This window comes from Patiria miniata, unplaced genomic scaffold, assembly GCF_015706575.1.
Source record: "Patiria miniata isolate m_02_andy unplaced genomic scaffold, ASM1570657v1 HiC_scaffold_1, whole genome shotgun sequence".
NCBI classification, from domain to species: domain Eukaryota; kingdom Metazoa; phylum Echinodermata; class Asteroidea; order Valvatida; family Asterinidae; genus Patiria; species Patiria miniata.
This window is the reverse complement of record NW_024037047.1, coordinates 33,248,721-33,266,905: the sequence shown is the minus strand read 5'-3', so window position 1 is coordinate 33,266,905 and position 18,185 is coordinate 33,248,721. Positions and strand designations below refer to the sequence as shown.

Genomic DNA, 18,185 nt, shown 5'->3' with positions numbered 1-18,185 from the left:
TTAAATTATTGTACCGCAGACTGTCTTTGTCCCAGGGATAAGGCCATTTAATTGCAAAAAAAATATGATTAAACCGAAAATTGTGGTCTCAAGTTGCGCAGGCGGTACTTTTGACTTCCAACTCCCTAAAACTGCTATTTTGTAGCTCTCTCAAAATAGTTCCATCGTGAACATGTTTAAAGTACTGTCTACGGATCACAAAAAAGTAAGTGTTCTTTCAGCAAATCAAAACAATTCACATAGGAATGTATGTGAATTGTTTTCGTTTTGCCAGACGAACACTTGTTGGTGATACGTGGAAAGAACTTCCGTAACTTGAAAAGCACATGAGTGATTTGAATGATTCTTGTACTAAAAGAAAGATTATTAATTGGGCTTTCTTATCCTATATTTTAAAAGTGCTACATGCAGAAATTCATTAAAAAAAGATGGTCCTCACATTTGTGTTTCCTATTTTTTACTCACCCTGTAAAATGTATAGGATATGTAACCACAAACCTGATGTATATAGGGCTACACAAAACCCTTTCATCAGCTATATATATTAGTTTGGCTGTCGCCACCGTCATAACTACACTCTCTACATCAAGTTTACGTAGGAGACTCTAGACTGGAGGTCTGAGCTCATTGAGTACCCATATAGTGCATATAGTGCATATAGGCAATGACGTCGCAGCTTTTGAGGTTTCATAATGCACCTCCCGATTTCATGCGAAAACCTCAAAATGAAGAAAGGACTGGAACCATATAGCCTTTGTTATTATTCCTCCACAGATGGTTCAATCGAAAGAAAATCATGGCAGGCCGGTGTTTTTGTGTGCCCGGTGTTTTTTGAAAATGAATTGTAGCCAAATAAATTCACAGCGCAAAACTTAACCGTGACGTCACAGAATCGCGTTCGCGTTCGCGCCGAGTGCACTCGCTTTTAAGGAACGATTTATTATTGATACTGTACCCGAAGATAGATACCCTTTTTACAAACCACATTTTTTTCCTCTCAAACAGTTCATACTCGGTGCGTAAGCGAAAAGGTTTCGCGCTGCGAGTTCGCGAAAGTTGAACAAACATTTCAACCCTGGCGAATTTCGTAGCTAACGTTTCCTGACGTTCAATTCGCCGGCCTTAAAGTGTTTATTGATAATAGGCGTTTTTTAAATTTTATTGCAAAGTGTTTCAAGGAAATTTGAATTCCCCAAAATTATCAGCGGTATTATATGACAAAGTTGCAGATTGTTTAGAAGAAAATTAATGGTAAACGATTGGCTGCGCGTTTCAATAATCAATGTATATTTTACTGTAAACTACTTTACGAGCGCATCGGGCTCCTCGAATGAGAATATATCTATAGCTTACCAAAAAAACACAAGTCTTTGAGTAATATTGCCTGTGATATTCTCCCCGGATTGCACATTTTGAAAACAAAAGTTTTCTTGACTTTCGAGAAAGAAAATGGCAACCTCACCTTTGATATCGCTGCCTTCAGGATTGTATAACCTCATGTTAAATTCTTCAACTCTGATGAAACATAACTGTCAACGCATACAATTATTTTATGCCATATTCTTGGTGATCACATTCTTTCCAAAGTCACGGCTGTTGTTGTCATTAAAATCTTACTTCGTTTATTTTGTTTTGCCAACTTTCTTCTATGACAAAGTTTATAGGACGTGCTCAGTCACAAAACTCCAAACGTCATTGAAAACACATCCTGTACAATGAGGACTAAACAGAATTTTTTCCATAGTTCTGCACAGTTTGGTTAGCTATTCTTTGAAATTGAAACGGAGTTTCTCTGTTCATATTCCGAAGTGAGGTTTACTACTTTCCTTTAACTGTTTTGATTGTCACTTTGTGACGAATTTCGATTATCATTATGTAACGCCATGATTTTATATTGCTCTTTTTCAGTGGCGTAGCCAGGAATTTTTTCAGTGGGGGGGGGGGGGGGGGGGGGGGGCGTTGGAGGGGCTGGAACATTTCATGGGGGGGGGGCGTCATGTAGATCAATGATAATTTTTTTAGAAACTCAAAATCTCAGTGGAAGGGGGGGGGGCGACTGGGGGGGGGGACGACAAGGTTTCATGGGGAGCTGTCGCCCCCCCCCACGACCCCCCCCCCCCCCCCGTGGCTACGCCACTGCTCTTTCCCAATGGGTTATTCCCTGAAATAGGAACCGATAGAAAACCATTCTTTAAAGCATTTTAAGCTTGACAATAGAAATCAATAAGCATGATAATAAAATGAAATCAAATTGAGGTTTTAATTTTCAGTTAATTCTCAAGGCCCTGGTTTGCACGTCCCGCTTCTCTGACTGCGTCTATTTTCAGATTTGAATGAACCTTCACATTTCTTCATCTTCATTTATTTTTTTGGTAGGCTGCGATAACCTTTGAGGACGGAATTAGTTTGGTCTTGATGTATACTACAAATTTAGGCTAAGAAGCACCATTTTTATCCCTCCTATGCACAGCATGCATTCTGTGCAAAGTTATTATTCAGTCAAAATCAATCAAGTAATTGTTTTCAAAAGTTATTAACTAAAAAAAAAGTCTCCGGTTTCTGGTATGGAGCTTGCCCCAAAAGTGGTGCGGCGACGCGGCTTTTTTTTTTACCTGATTTTTTTGCTTCAAATGTCGGCTGATGACTGCAAATGGTGCCCGACTAAACTTAGTGCAAATATATGGGAGTCCAGAGAGGCCACATAAAGCTCAATCTCGACCATAACCCCATCTAAAGACACGTTAAAATTGTGCAGCAGCAGGATTCCAGTCAAACCAGTGAGTTTGGCGGTTTTGAGACATCATGTTTTATTGAAAAAAAAACCTTTTTCATTTTGCCGACGCGCATGGCTACGGCGACGCGCGCGCATAACAGAAACCGGACACTTTTTTTTGGACCAAGAGCCCCAAGCTTACAAAAAGCAGGATTCAAAGGCTGTGACTGTTTATGTGACTTGGTACGGTTATGCTTTGACTGCAGCAGGTGATTAGCCAGATGTGCCTACTTCTTGCCTGTTTTTGATTAGTCACAGTACTTGCTTGAAATATGATCTGACTGTTGCTGACTATAGCCTGTGTAAAAGGCAGGGCAATCCTGGAAATCGCCACTTCGGATTTAAAAATTATAAATAATAGTTTATGGGATTGTCTTATTTTGAGATCAACCCGGATACCAAAGATTGTTACTCATCAGTACGTTAGGAAGGGCAGTGAGGGGAAGTGCTGCCATGACGTCATGGAAGACATAGAGCGCCCTCAATGCTTTGAGAATGGCCTGCTAAAACTGAACTTTATTGATGCTTGAATATCACAATCTAATATAAGGGAACCCAGGGAAAGTCTGGCTTTGCATTAATTTTATTTCAACAATTTTGCCCTATATTTATATCTTTTGCAAGAAATAAACTGCATACAAATGTGTTAATTCAAACTAGCATTACAGAAAGTAGTTCTTCTCAAAAACATACGTTTGACTTGTAGAAATTGTGCAGTGGGTTGTATTTATTTATGATTTTAAATATATATTAAATGACATTTCTAAAGCGCGGCATTATCAAATTGATGAAAGATAAAACGATGGATTATTGTAGTCAACAAAACCTGCGAATCTCCGTGGTTACCCCGTATGTAAATATTATAAAAATTTATATTATTTCTTTAAATCTTGTGGATTGAAAGCAGTGATCGATTTTGTTCTTAAAATAACTATAGAGACACAAATGAAAGAAACACTTAAAGAGTTCAAAATGTTAAAATACAATTACCACACACCATTTCGAAATGAAAACTTAAGTGACATGTTGTATTAATTCCTGCAAGAATTAAAACAAATGGTCGAATCATTCCACTGAGCTGGTGTTTTGGTTTGCATACAACTTGCTGAACACGACCAGTAAACCCGCCTGAGAATTCAATACTGGCATTTCATTTCTAATCGAATGGCAGTTGTTATTCCTAAAAAGGCAGTAATAACATTAATATTAAATATACACTTTTTAAGTTACATCACCCAAATTTTATATTATATAGCGTTTATTTTCATAACAAAATATATGTAAGCCATCGTAATCGACTGGCAGATTTGGCAGTTTTAAGGCAGTTTGCATATTCATGAATGCGTGAAGGGAAAATGTTTTTACGCATTACTTTTTTTTTTTATAATACATTATTATTTAACACTTACCTTTCTACAATTTGGCATTAATTAAAATATAAAATTTGCTCTTATTGACGGGAAAAAGGTCGTGGGGCCGCGTAACATTTCATAACCTCATATAAATTATTGAGAGTAAAACTGATTACCCTGGATTGGACATTTGGGAGACATCCCCATAGAAATGTGCCCTAACCCAATATTCCCTTGTTTTTTTTCCACGAATTTCGGCATGTTTTCTAATTAGACCACGAGCAACAGATATAATCTAATTGCGACTGTAAAATGTTGCCTCTAAAGGCGGGGCTGTGACATTAGGGAGACATGTCTCCCAAATGACCGATGTCTCCCATCGTGCGAAGAAATCACGATAACGTGTCTCCTTAATGGTATCATTCCACGTATACTGGTAACAATCATGCCCTTTATCAATAATGCCTAAGGCTAAAAAAAAGTCTCCGGTTTCTGGTATGGAGCTTGTCTAAAAAGTGGTGCGGCGACGCGGCTTTTTTTTTTTTTTTTTTTGAGACATCATGTTTTATTGAAAAAAAAAAACTTTTTCATTTTGCCGACGCGCATGGCTACGGCGACGCGCACGCATACCAGAAACCGGAGACTTTTTTTTTGGTCTTATCAATAACTTAAACATTAGGAAAATTTATTTGTGTGCACCTTTCTAAAACAATTATCGTTCATTCAAACTAAATTTTATTGAATTTTCCAAACCAACCAAAATGCTGCTACATGTATTATGCTGAAGGAAGCAGGTATTCTGGCATACTTTAGTGCGTACTCTTGAAATTAGCAAAAGTTGTATGAATGTTCAAACTATATTCTCAACAACAACTATGGGCAGTTCGCTCCCGATCCCCAACACTATCTCCTGACATAGCGTGCATGTGTTGCCGATTTCATGCAGACATTCCCGGCAATACAGCCCACGGCAGTCTGGGTTACCACACGACTGAAATGTACCGTTGTCCACATCGGCACAGCCGAGACACACTCGCTTCTCCTGGCCCAAGAAACGGAAGACTTTTCTCCAGCAGGGATACTTAGCAGACAGGTAAGCTACGAAGCTGACCCTTTGCTCTACTTCCATCTCATGCTTCGTCTGCCTAATTCGCTGCTTCAGCAGCTTGAAGAGATTCTGTCGCCTCTGCAGGGTGTGGTTGTAGAGGAAATTGATTCTCTCCAGCTCCCGTTCCGGGTAGAAGTACGAGGCAATACGCCTTCGCAGGCGCAGGGCGTAGGCCTGGGATAGCACCATGAGAAGAGCGATGAGATACAGAACCCCGATACCAACTGACAGGGTTCCATTTGGTGGGTTGGGATTCGGAAGGCAGTGCTCCGTGTCCAATGAAACGTTGAATTCGCTGGCGGCAGCAAACCCTTCCACAAAGAGAGACTGAATGAGTTGCGACAGGACTCCCGTACCACCGATGGTAAGATCTGTACCTCCCCCACCTGAGATCTCAAACTTGACCTTACCGTGCCGGGAAATCAGTGACAGCAACCAGAACAGACCATAGTCTGCTAAGACCAGGACAGCTGCAATCACAACGTGAAGAAGGAGCTTCACCAAACCCAACTTAAACAGACCCTTCTCTGGTTTACTCAGCAACACGGAAGACAAGTCGATCAGACGGCGTCGTTCCGACTTCTTCAGGGGGAGTATCGAATCTCGGCCGGACTCTTGCCTCTTCTCGTCCAGGAGTTTAAACTCTTCAGTCACGTAGACGTTATCAAAGCGGTCTTTGGTACGGTACTTGCTGTGATACTGGTAGGACCGGAACAGCAGGAACAATACAGACAGGGCAACGATCTTGTCAACTATGGAGGAGGCCGAATTAAGAAAAGACAATGAATCCTCCAACTCCTGTTGGATGGCACCCTGGATGGATTTAAATGGCTGGCTCTGGTTGAGTCGATTCTCCCAGTAGGTTTCAAAGGCCACGTCCGTGTCAAACACTCTGCGGAGGTCTTCTAGAGCTCCTTGAGTCGCTTGGAGTGCAGTGTCAATCAGATCATCGAGCAGTGTTGGGGCTTCGCATATACCATCAGCATTACGCAGAAGACCACAAACTTCCTGACCGAAGTTTAAAATGTTGCAAACTTCATCTTCAGGGAAAACAGAGGGAAAATATTATGAGTGACAGCTTTGAATATCAGTGGCTATTTTGGTACAAGTAATTACTTTTGGATAATGAAAAACAAATGACTACCGGTATTCAATCATAGTATTCAACAAATTTTCATGAAATACCAGTTGAACCTAAAAAACACCCCAAAAACAGTTTTTAACCTTTGTGAACGGCTTGTCTTGGAGACATCAACTCAAGTCCAAAGCTGTATATCTCAAAAATAATAATAACGATAATAATCGGCATTTAAAGAACGCTCTTATCAGTACACTAAATCACAGAGCTTACAGTATTATTATAACCCCTGATCATTGGGCCAATTAGACATTCAAAATACCATCTCAGCTCCCCGATGCCGCCTGTTAGGCGCAAGAAAGCTAATTCAATCACAATAAGCACCTCTGCCCTCACAGGTACCCATTTACTACTGGGTGGGGAGAAGCAATGAGTGACAAAGTGCCCTGCCCAAGAGCACACGCACCCTTGTCCCAGGCTGGACTCAACCCACCCTGCAGAATTACCCGCAGACCACGAATTCAATGCCCTTAACCATGAGGCCGTGGCACTCTATGTGTGTTTTTGTTAAAACTGATCTCTATTTGCTGCAAGAGACTTACCAATGTGTGGTACTTGGCCCAAGGCTGCTTTACAGTCTTCGTATGCCTTGTTAACACCCGTAGAGCAATCTTTATGCGCCCCATTGATGATCTGCCTGCACATACTCGAGGCTGCTCGAAGGGCTTCGCCAGCATTCTTGGGAAAAGTAAAACATTAAGACCAAGAGTGATGTTAATCATTGAACCTGAGACTTCTGGCATACTATACCGGCACTCTTACCAGAGTAATCCAGACTATCAGGTTTAAACTGGAGATTTGTCAATATCTATTTTCACTAGACGTTTTTCAGCACCCATAAACCTAAGCAACACGCCCAAAGTCAAGATGCCGACAATATTATGCAATATAAATCTGGGAAATGAAACAACTGTCTACTCAGAAAGGATAGGTTGTTCCTTATAAATTATCCCTTGTGGTTTACTTTGATGAAATGCAATTTCTTGTGAGGTTGCTTAAAAATTAAAAATCATTGGAATATCACGTTTTTCTGTCCGGAAAGGTCGTTGGAGCTGTTCGACACATTCATTACTACGTACAAAAATGCCAAAACGGATAAAAAGTGGCTAAAATATCATTCGACTTCTAATGCTTGTTTGAATGGTTCCCAACTGATTTTGTTTGAGGTTGTTTTGCCAAGCGATGTTTTCTGCTATAAGCAGCTCCATCCAATTTAGCTCCAGGTCAGCTGCGGTCCACTTACCCCAATTATTTGGACAAATTCATTCAGGGCATTCTCAACGGGTCGGAAGGCGTCGTGTACGGCCTCGGCCGCGTCTTGTAGTTTCCTCACGCTGTCCATGAGATTCCTGACATACACATCGAAGATCTCCTTGGCTGCGTCTCGGATGAGTTTGGTCTGATTCTTAGCCAACTGGGAACAATGACGGGGACAATTGTATGAGTGAATCTCCGTCAAGCCATGAACATAACAAAAATGTCATTCCCGTATTGCATTTGCATGATCAACCAGTTAAGACATAGCTTGAATTTGTTCGCATTTGTCCCACTGTATCTGTGTTTTGTACCTTCTCTTCATCAATTATTTTAGTAATTATTTGGTGTGATCGTCAAACTGAAAAGGACATTACAACCTACCTCTGCGCTACAACTCATAGAGTCGGATACCACTTTTGCGTTGGTGTAGATATTATCGATGGGACCAGTCAGAAGTAACGTTACAATGACTGCAAGGAAGGCAGCTCTACCCCTGGATGTACAGAGCGTGGGAACCATCAAAGCTGCAACACAGCGAGCTCGAACTAGATAAAGATACCCAAAATACATCATTTCAGTAATCAGTATCTACATCGATACTGACGTCATTTACAGGTGGTTTCCATACCTGTTGGTGTTATAAACCAGCATGGACCCTCTGCACTTAAGCACCCATTTATAACAGCGATGTTATGAAAGTTTCAGACTGGGACCTGGAGTGCTCTGAAACGTGCAAAACTTAATCAGTCCAACTTTTACTCACTCTTCAGCAAGCAATTTTCTCCAAAAATTCCATTGAGCAAAGAAACGATCCTCAGTATTTCACCAACCATGTGTGTAATTGTTATCTTTTTCTGTTATTATTCGTCTGTTTTGTGTAATGGCATGCCTGATACAAGCTATGCCTTAAAGGTTTTGCCACCCATAGTGGCCTTTAAATTTCGTTTAAATGCTTACATTGTTTTTTTTATTTCTGTCATGAAGAGGAAATAAATGTGATTCGATTGATGAACCAAGTTTGCAGACTCAAATCAATTTTTAAAGGAGACATCTCTTCAATATTCTGCACATGAGAGGGAAGTCAATTTCAAAATGAGGCTAAAGACTAGACTGGCACATTTCCAACCATGGTCCAACTGTTTGAAAAAAACTGCACCTTTTCATTCAATGTCATTAGGCTGGTGGCTGACTATGGAGAAAAGTGTAGAAATAGAGGCCAGTTCCAGGTTCTTGCCACATGTTTCTTTTGGCGCAGTTGATTGTGCAGTACTAAATCGGCGTTGGACTGGTTGTTTCAGGTGCCAGTCTATTTTCTTGTATTGCATGTTTCCAGTACCTTAAGTTTTGGAACTCTCATACACAGTATTTAGAGTCCCAAATTTTCGGACTATCAAAGTCTGGGCACTACTCTGGTTTGAAATAGTAAAAGGGTACAAATTAGACAGTAAAGAAGGTGAATACTTTCAATTCTAGACTTTCCTGTTCCTCTTTTGAGCATTATTACAGTGGTAAAACCCAATGGTCTAACTGGGGTCTTCACTTGCGTTGTTCAAGCAACACTGTAAAACTGTGTTTAGCAATTTAACACGATCTTGCTATCACTTTGTAAAATTGTGTGTTTTTTTAGGCCTATGTATCTAGTTATTTACATCAAAGTTCAATCGCTCTAAACATACTAACTATTTAAACATGTTTACAAACTGATAACATGAACGTTTTAAGAAAAGTGTTGAATTGCAAAACACATTCTTTACAGCACCCTCACAGCCCATCATGGGCCTATTAGATAAGACCACTTGTTAACACTAGCCTCACCAGTAAACGCGAGAGAGAGACACATGATAATCGTGGCAACCACGGTGATGACGATAGAAGCGATGAGGCTGTACTCCAAACCGTAGTAGACACCGAGGAACAAACAGCACCCGAGAACCAGACCGGCTAAAGCGCCCACGATGCCCTTCAGCTTATGGTGGGATTTACGGTCACTCAGGAAAATGTCGTTGAGAAACTTAGAGGAAGGAAACATTAAAGAAAAAGAAAAGAAAATTTATTTTCGTAAATGATATTTATTTCAGTACGAAAGACTCGTTTAATATGTAGCGACACTAATGCACAGATCACGACCCATCTTTTTAGTAAGTTATTATTGAGAGCCGAATGAATATGTTTACTCTCTCCCGTAGACAAAAATATCACCAGTTAAAAATTCAGGGTGCTTGCTTGAAAACCCAGCAATTGTACTCGTATTTCTTGTGTAAAATAAAGAATGGCGTGACATTTTTCACTTATGCATGCATGCATGCTCATTCGGAAAACATAAGGCGAATGTTCACCGAAGTTTAACACATTTGTGTCTCTTCTCAGATTCACATCTTTTTGAAGAGTTAGTCACTGGACATCGTATATTCCGCAAAACTTCTCCCAACGTAAGTTTGCACCCTTCACCAGGTAAAACAAGAAAATGAGTATTGAGGTAATTTGCCTCTATATGGAATCTTAAGCATTTTAGCTTACCTCGTTGCTAGCCAGCATGCTCTTGAAGGATCCTCGCGAGGTTTTTGAGCTGCGTCCACGTCGAAGTTGTGGCCTCTGCCATGTCGGAGGAGGACTGGGTGAATTAGTGAAGGTAGACGGATGATCACTGTAGACGCTGCGGTTGTCTGCAATACTTTCAGAACTACCATCTTTGGTTCCAGTGTGTGACTTCTCTGGCTTCGTCCATTGTTTCTCCTTATCTGGTCCTTTCCACTGATGAAAGTCAAAGTTTCTCTGTTGCGAGTCAGGCACCGGTGGAGCAGGCCGGACGCTCTGCCGCATACATCCGCTGAATGCTGGTGCTGCTAGCGGGCTTACAGGGGTATGAGGACTTGGCGAGGAAGATAGGTCAGGGCTAAGACCGGAATCCGAACTTTGCTGGGAGTTAAGCTTCCTGATCTTGAAGGAAGGGAGGGCTAGGGGACTTACTGGGGTATGAGGAGTAGGAGACGGGGACGATTCAGTGCTTTGTCCGGAGTCTGCACTGCTTTGGGAGGTCATCTTTGTAGCTTTGAATGCAGGCGCTGCTAAGGGGCTGACGGGGGTGTGAGGGCTTGATGAGGGTGACAGATCCGAACTGTGGGCGGAGTTCCAGCTGTTTTGGGAAGCGACGTGTTTGGTTTTTAGAGCCAGGCGAGCTACGGGTCCAATCGGCGACCCGTCGCTGACGGAAGGCGTCCGGTCGATGAGGTTGAATTTACGGCGAGTTGGTTGTGGAGTAAGGAACTGAGGTCGGCTTCGTCGTTCCGGGGAAGCAGAAAGATGACCTGCGCTACTTGCAGACCTGGATACCTTGTTACCTGGGGACAAATAAAACATGTTTAACCGTAACCCTGATGAAATGGATCTATATATATACTTCACACAATTTCCCTATTCGCTGCACAAATTAAGAAGAAGTTACCAAGATTCTTGAGAACAAACTGGTTCAAATGAGCAAAAGACACCCAGTAACGGCTGCTATGTGGTTCATATACAACAACGCAAGACCACATTCACTTTCATCATCTCTAATTTTCCAAACTGCATTCAACAAACTGGCGAAAAGTTCATTTTAATTAACACGTAAGTCGAAGTTGAACTTTGTGAGCTTCCCCGTGTGGATTTGTTTTTTTAAGTTAAGAGAGAATATTATACAAGAAACCTTACCGGAACTTCGCTTTAACGAAGCTGAGGTATTAGGATTTAAAGACTCGTTCCTCTTCATCAGCTGCTCAATGACTTGTATCTGTGTGTCCGACGTCCGTCTCTTTCCAAGCGGAGGCTGGATGGGTGCTTTCCTTCTAGGCGTGAGCGGCTCCAAGGTACTCGCTGCTCGTAACGCCGTAAGCCGTGCAGAGTTCCGGGATCTAGCTTGCTTGTCAGCCGGCATGTTTCCGTTGGGCACCGTGGCATTTTCTCGGTCCTCTGCCTCCTTGGTGTCCTCATCGTGTCTCGCAGCCTCTGCCGGGGATTCTATAGTGTCGTGCTTAGCATCAGGCTCGTGGATCCGAGGGGAGATGGTGGTCTTGCTTGGTGCTGGGACTCCAGGCTTCGGGGGCAACTGAGGCTTCTTACGGTCGGGTTGAGGTGTGTAGTACCGATGTCCTGGGTGAGGCTCGGCGTTCTCGTCTGGTTTGACGTCATTGTCGTCTCGAACTCTCGGGAGGCTTAGTGATCTCCCGAGTTTTACTGTTGTTGTAAAAGCCGAATCATTATGTTTGGAGTCAAATGACATACTTATATTTGTCACGAACTAACCTCCCACCATTAACCCCATACCCAGTGACGTCCCGTCAAACGTAACAATGATCTTGGTTAAAGATAGAGAATCACTTGGCAAAGGAGTTAAGGAGTCGATATTAATTAAAATGTAGGTATTAAAAATACCTGAAAAAGAAGCTGAGAGAACAAATTATCTCTTTTTATTTCTCGCAAACCATAAAATATAATTTAAGGGCTTATAAACCAAGACAATCACAATGTGTGGCTCGAGCTAATATTGTTTTCACTAATCATAATAATTTCTCCAAACAGGGACAAATGTCATATAAATGTGCTCCCAGTTTAAAGACCTAAATTTTGCTAAAATATTGGTGTCTAGCAAAAGATGGTCTTTATCTATTTTGGTATTTCCCTAAAGGAAATTAATAATATGAATAAAATAAATAACAGCAAAAAAAAGACACACACAAAAAATCTCCAAGTGAAAGTGTCTTTACTTTTTTTTATGGGGGGGGGGGGCATCCTGTTTGATCTAACATTGGGATCATTCTGATCACGAAAATAGCCTTTTTAGAAAATAAGGAAAACAGAATAGGACCTCACACCGCGTGCGAATTTTCAGTTTGTATGTTTAAACGGGAAAAAAACTTAATGTACGTTGAAGTTCATTTCTGCATTGTATGGTTAGAAATCGATCCTGTTGACCTGGAAGCTGTAACATATTCACAGGTTAGGCTGGTCAACAACTGAAAAAGAACCCGGAACTATATAGTGGCAAGTGCCTGGGACGGAGTCTCGTGTTGTCTTTATGTCAGGGAAATTCCGGCAGATGTCACTGTGATCCGAAGTTTATCGGCTGAAAACAACCCACAAAAACAACGAGCAAGTTCCGATCGAGAACCGTTGGCCAACCAATAGTGGATTTGTGACGTATGTCTTTCGTTCTTGTCCTTTTTGTACCCAAGCATACAATAATTGGTAATTAATATTGGAACAAATATGTGTTTGGGAGGTTATAAGCACTCTGTTTTAGACGGGTTTAAGTCTGGATGCTGGTAATTACCCGAACCGAAGGCAAGGGTAATTACATGTATCAGCATTCCAGACTCCAACCGTTCTAACATAGTGTTTAATACCGACAATTTTTATTCCCATTTACAAATTTAGGTCAAAAAACCCCCAAACGTTTTCGGTCCGATACAAGACAAGTCAACATTTAACATATCCAAGATTTTGTTCAACAATTTCTGTTCATGTTTTTCGAAACACCCATTATATAATGGAGTGTCCAGCTCGCGCGTATGGAGATTGGTGCAATGACTGTAGTATTGCGCATGCCTACGTGAGGATTGTAAACGTTCAACCATAGAGTTATATTTAAAAAAAAAAATAACTAGTATGCGTTCTACCAATAAAACGGTAAAAGGCACTGAATTTAAGAGGAGTCCGGATTTTATGTGACACTGGAAAAGTGTTTAAGACCAGCCAGCCGGTCTTTAATCATCCGTTTAAGACCGGCCACGTGACGGGCTCTCGACCAATGGCAATGGGTAAACTGTCTTAGGTATTTATGAGTTGCTAATTTATTGCAGTAATTATTTTACATTTGTTCATTAAGTTACTTTATGGATGGATATTCCTGAAAATCATATCTTGTCGTCGGGTAGAATTCCCAAATTCATTAACACAGAGGTGAATGTTTAGGCCTGACCATACCTTATCATAGACAAAAAGGATCATATTATACACATGAAGAGAATACTATAGGGCCTTACCAACTGAATATTTCCAGATTAAAACAAAATAGAGTAACCTATTGAGAGGTTCAATTATACACCATACGAGGACCAAACCAGCGGACTCCCTACTAAGAGGGCGAATTTGTCAGGGGGCGAGTTGGAGAGGGCGCGGGTTGGGGAGAGAAGAGTTAGTGAGGGTCTGGGCAAGTCGGCTACAGGGGCGAGTTTGCAAGGGGCGAGTTAGTCAGGGATCGAATTGGCAATGGGGCGAGTTGGCAATGGGGCGAGTCGGCCAGGGGTGAGTTGACCTACAATTCAAGGGGTAGCTCCATGCATGCCTGTCTTGGGAAGTTCAAAAGGTTTCGAATCAACTCGGTTCCATTTATAGAGTTATATTTAATAACTATATGGTTCAAAACCAACTCGACCGAGTCAACTCGGTCCCAGGTCAACTTGGTCCCAAGTCACCTCGGTCCCAGGTCAACTCGGTCCCAGGGTCGACTCGGTCCCAAGTCAACCCGGTCCCAAATCGACTCAGTGCCGGAATAACTGTAAACAGTGGCGCAGCCACGGCCCCCCCCCCCTGAAACCTTGTCGCCCCAAACAGTTGCCCCCCCCCCCCCCCACTGAGATTTTGAGTTTCTAAAACAAATATCATTGATCTACATGACACCCCCCATGAAATGTTCCAGCCCCCCCCCCCCCCACTGAAAAATTCCTGGCTACACGCCACTGACTGTGAAATCTAAGGGGAAAGATGCTCTAGCAAGGCACTAGGCCTAAGGGCGAGAATTAATGTTAGGGAACATCAACAATACTTTTGTTTGATACGGGGGTTGATGGGGGGGGGGGGTATAATTGAAAGCTTTACTGTGGTTGGTGGTTGGGTTCTGCCCCCCACCCAGGAAAAATAAATAGTGAAATCTATGATGCTTTCTTCTGCAAATGCTAAGGCAATTTGAGAATACATTTCAGAATTTTAGAATTCCATTTTTTGGGCCCATTTTAATATAGGTTTTCCTGTCGAAATTCCTAAAATGTTCAGTCACTTCTGAAACTTGGTGATTCATGTTTGTTTGAACATGAATGCACCTCTTTAATCCCATTTCAATTCAACGAAAGTTCAATAGTTTTCATTGTCCGTGCATTGGGTTTTGATAAACAGATGGCAAATTACGTTACCTTTACGCAAGCTTACATTTTCGAGCAGAATTCTGGAATACAATTTCGTGAATGTGCAATCAAAACTACGTTTTTCTCATTCAAACTACTAGCAGATTACATCACAAAACATTAAACTAAATGTGAAATAGAATGGTGAGTGTTTGAAATCGCCCTCTAAACGCGGATCAGAAGTCTTGTAAACGAATCTGAATGAACATAAGCGAAAGGTGCTGCGCAATCCCTTCATTGATTGAACAGAAATGGAATCGAATGCTCTGGTAGCGAAAATGAAACTCGTGTTTAGAGGAATTCTCAAATTCGGACGAAAATGAATGAACGATTTTCTGAAATGAATGAACATTTTAGGAAATTGGCCGGGAAAACCTATAGTCTCATGAGTCTCATCAGTGGCTGAACGGGGTTGGGGGTGCCCCCATAGGTAAGAGATGGGATAGGCCTATTCACTGTTAAATTGATTACATCCATAGGCCTATACTTCTTGTGACTACATTGAAGTATCTAACAAGTGGCGATTGGATTACACCAATATGTGTTTGAGCTATGGTTTGAGTCACTGAGGCAAGATATCATTGATGACGTAAACGTTTTAAGTTGTACTACAAGTGCATGCGTTATTAGCTACAGTCATGCAAAACACGAGATTTGCTGGTTCGCCAAGGGCGGATCCAGAACACAATTTTTTTGGGGGGGGCAAAAAAAATGTTGGTCCCCCCTAAAAGTGGGTCAAAAAAATTACGGCGTGGGGTTCGGGTCCACTTAAGGGCCCCGAATTTTTTTTGGATTGTAGATTCTCTGTGGTGCGATCTGAGGCAATTTCTGACCACTTTAACCACTGTTTTTTGAGGAAAAATTGGTGGTGTACTCATTGCCTGCCTTTATTGCAATGTCACACAAAAAAACCCAACAATGGTTTCATTTTTTTTTTGGGGGGGGGCATGGCCCCCTTTGGCCCCCCCCTCCCTGGATCCGCCCTTGTGTTTCGCATCCATCGTTCAACATTCGTGAGCATTCTAAAGACAGTTTTTGAATGAGATTGCCTGTGATATCTCCCCTGAACACGCATTAAAAAAAAGTTTGCTTAACTTTCCAAAACAATAATTGCAAACTCACCTTTGATACCGTTGCCTTGAAGGTTGTTTAACCTCATGTTTGATTTTTCAACTCTGATGAAACATAACTGTCAACGCTTACATTGGGCTTTTATACTATTTTCTAGATTATCAGAAATTTTCTAAAGTCACGGTTGTTGTCATTTTAAACTCTCACCTTGTTTATTTTGTTCTAGTGCCAACTTCCTTCTGTGACACACTATAGAGTGCTCAGTCACAATACTCCGAACGTCGTTGAAAACACATCCTGTCAACAGCATTTTATGGGGAAGTTTTACCTGATGATATCAAAACAAACATTTCCGAGAGAGAGGTGATGGGACTACTGCCTCTCTCTCCCCGCCCCACTTTGCGTGGTGAGAAACAAACAACGGGGATTTTTAGGTATTTTTTTTTCTCGAACTTCCCAACAACCAAACTATTTTCAATAGTTCATCACCCATGCTCAGCAACTGTGAAGATCGGGATCATTAATGTTCACACGAAATGAGGAGCATTGGCTATCCAGATCGCTAGTGACTGCGTAGCTCTCTGGTCATACACGCGCGCGCACGCACCACTGATTACTGGCGCTCATTGGCTAAACACGCCACCGTATTACTTCCGGTTCCAATGGTTCCAGTGATTTTCAATGCTACTCTGTGTGTAGTGGGCGTGGTTTAAGTTGAAATGACGTCACACTTACCAAATGGATGTCTTCACGTCCAATTTTGCAACTCCTTCCAATCAGACGAAATGTTTCTCCAAATTCGCATAAAACGGGCAAGCATGTTCATACTCTGTTAAATTTAGTAACAGTTTAAAGATTTTCAGAATATCATAAGCAAACAGGTAATACAACTCGTATACGTCTTATTTAAGTGAAAGTAATTTTCTGGAAAAAATGAAATAAAATTCGCATAGGCCTACTCGGTGCGACATCGAAAACCAGCACACGAATACAAAAATTTTGCACGAATGAAATTTGACCATACGCCAGCGGCGACGAAACGCTCTTCAAAGGGGGCGGGGGATCACCAAAAAGAGGCACTTACTCAGGAAAAAAGGCACCTTCCGTCGGTGTGAAAGAGGAGAACATTGTGAAAATATGTTCGTTCACATTACAAGGAATACATGTTACCCGGAACAAAATTTACTAACAACATTGATATACACTTTTAAAAATGTATAGGAGAAATACTGCCAGAGGGCCCGTCCGGCACACCCCGGCAGTAACCTTTCTGGGTCCGCCCTTGAATCTGACTATGCAAAGGGACATTTTGTTTGCGGTGAGAGGGGCACTGATGCTTTTGATGGCCAGTTCAGTGACCAATATTCGCGTGAGGAGCACTAATATTTTCTTTAAAGGCCAGTTTTCCATCTTGAGAGGGGCACAGTTTTTATGTTGCGAGCGGGGCATTAATTGTGCTTTCGAGGGGCAGTTTTCCATTTCGATAAGTTATCGCAAGAGAAGCAGTATTGTTTCTGATGGCAAATTTCGAGAGGGGCACAATTTTAGTATTGCTATGGCGAGATAGGAGACAATTTTAAGCGCGATCATAATGCCTTCATGTGTGCGTTTGAGGGGCAGTTTTGTTTTTATCTCGAGGGGGCACATTTATTACCACAAGAGGGGCATTTTTGTTTGCCTCGGAAAATCGAGGTGGGGGGGGTGCCCCCGCCCCCCCTCCCCCCCTCCCCCCCTCCCCCCTCCCCCCCCCCCCCAGTTCTGCCGCCCTTGCCACACACTTATTTGAACACAATGAAACGAAATCGATGCTCTTAATACTGCAATTATCACCGTCTTCGTATCCAACTCAGTGAAACTTCGTGAAATAGAATGACCATTCATCCTGCATATGGCTGAATGACGAATTTGCAAAATTGGGCGGGAAACCTATAAAGTACGGGTATTTGTTGGACTGCAGGAGGGAAGGGAACTGCAGCGTTCTAAGGTACATTACATCATAACGTATTTTATTACATTGTGGCCCCTAATTATTTTTGTTTTTGTTTCACAGTTTTGCATGCACAGTTTGGTTACATTTTTTTTACAACTAAAACGGAATTTCTATGTATTTTTCGAGGTGGGGTATATCGGCATTATGTGACGAATTCCACGGTTCCATGTTGCTTTTCCCAAATTAGTCCGCGAAATAGGAACGGAACAGGAACGCATTTTTTTCAAGTATATATTTTAGTCTTGACATTATAAACGACTTCTGCATGATTTTGAAAGGAAATCAAATGGAGGTTTTAATTTGTGGTTAATTCCCAAGGCCCTGGTATGCCTGCTCCGCTTC

The 18,185-nt window shown here is 41.8% G+C and overlaps 1 pseudogene; it reads right to left on the bottom strand.

Annotated features, from left to right (window-relative positions):
- Positions 1 to 4,764: 4,764 nt before the first annotated feature.
- On the bottom strand, positions 4,765 to 11,883 carry LOC119733078 (annotated as a pseudogene).
- Between the last annotated feature and the right edge of the window lie 6,302 nt (positions 11,884 to 18,185).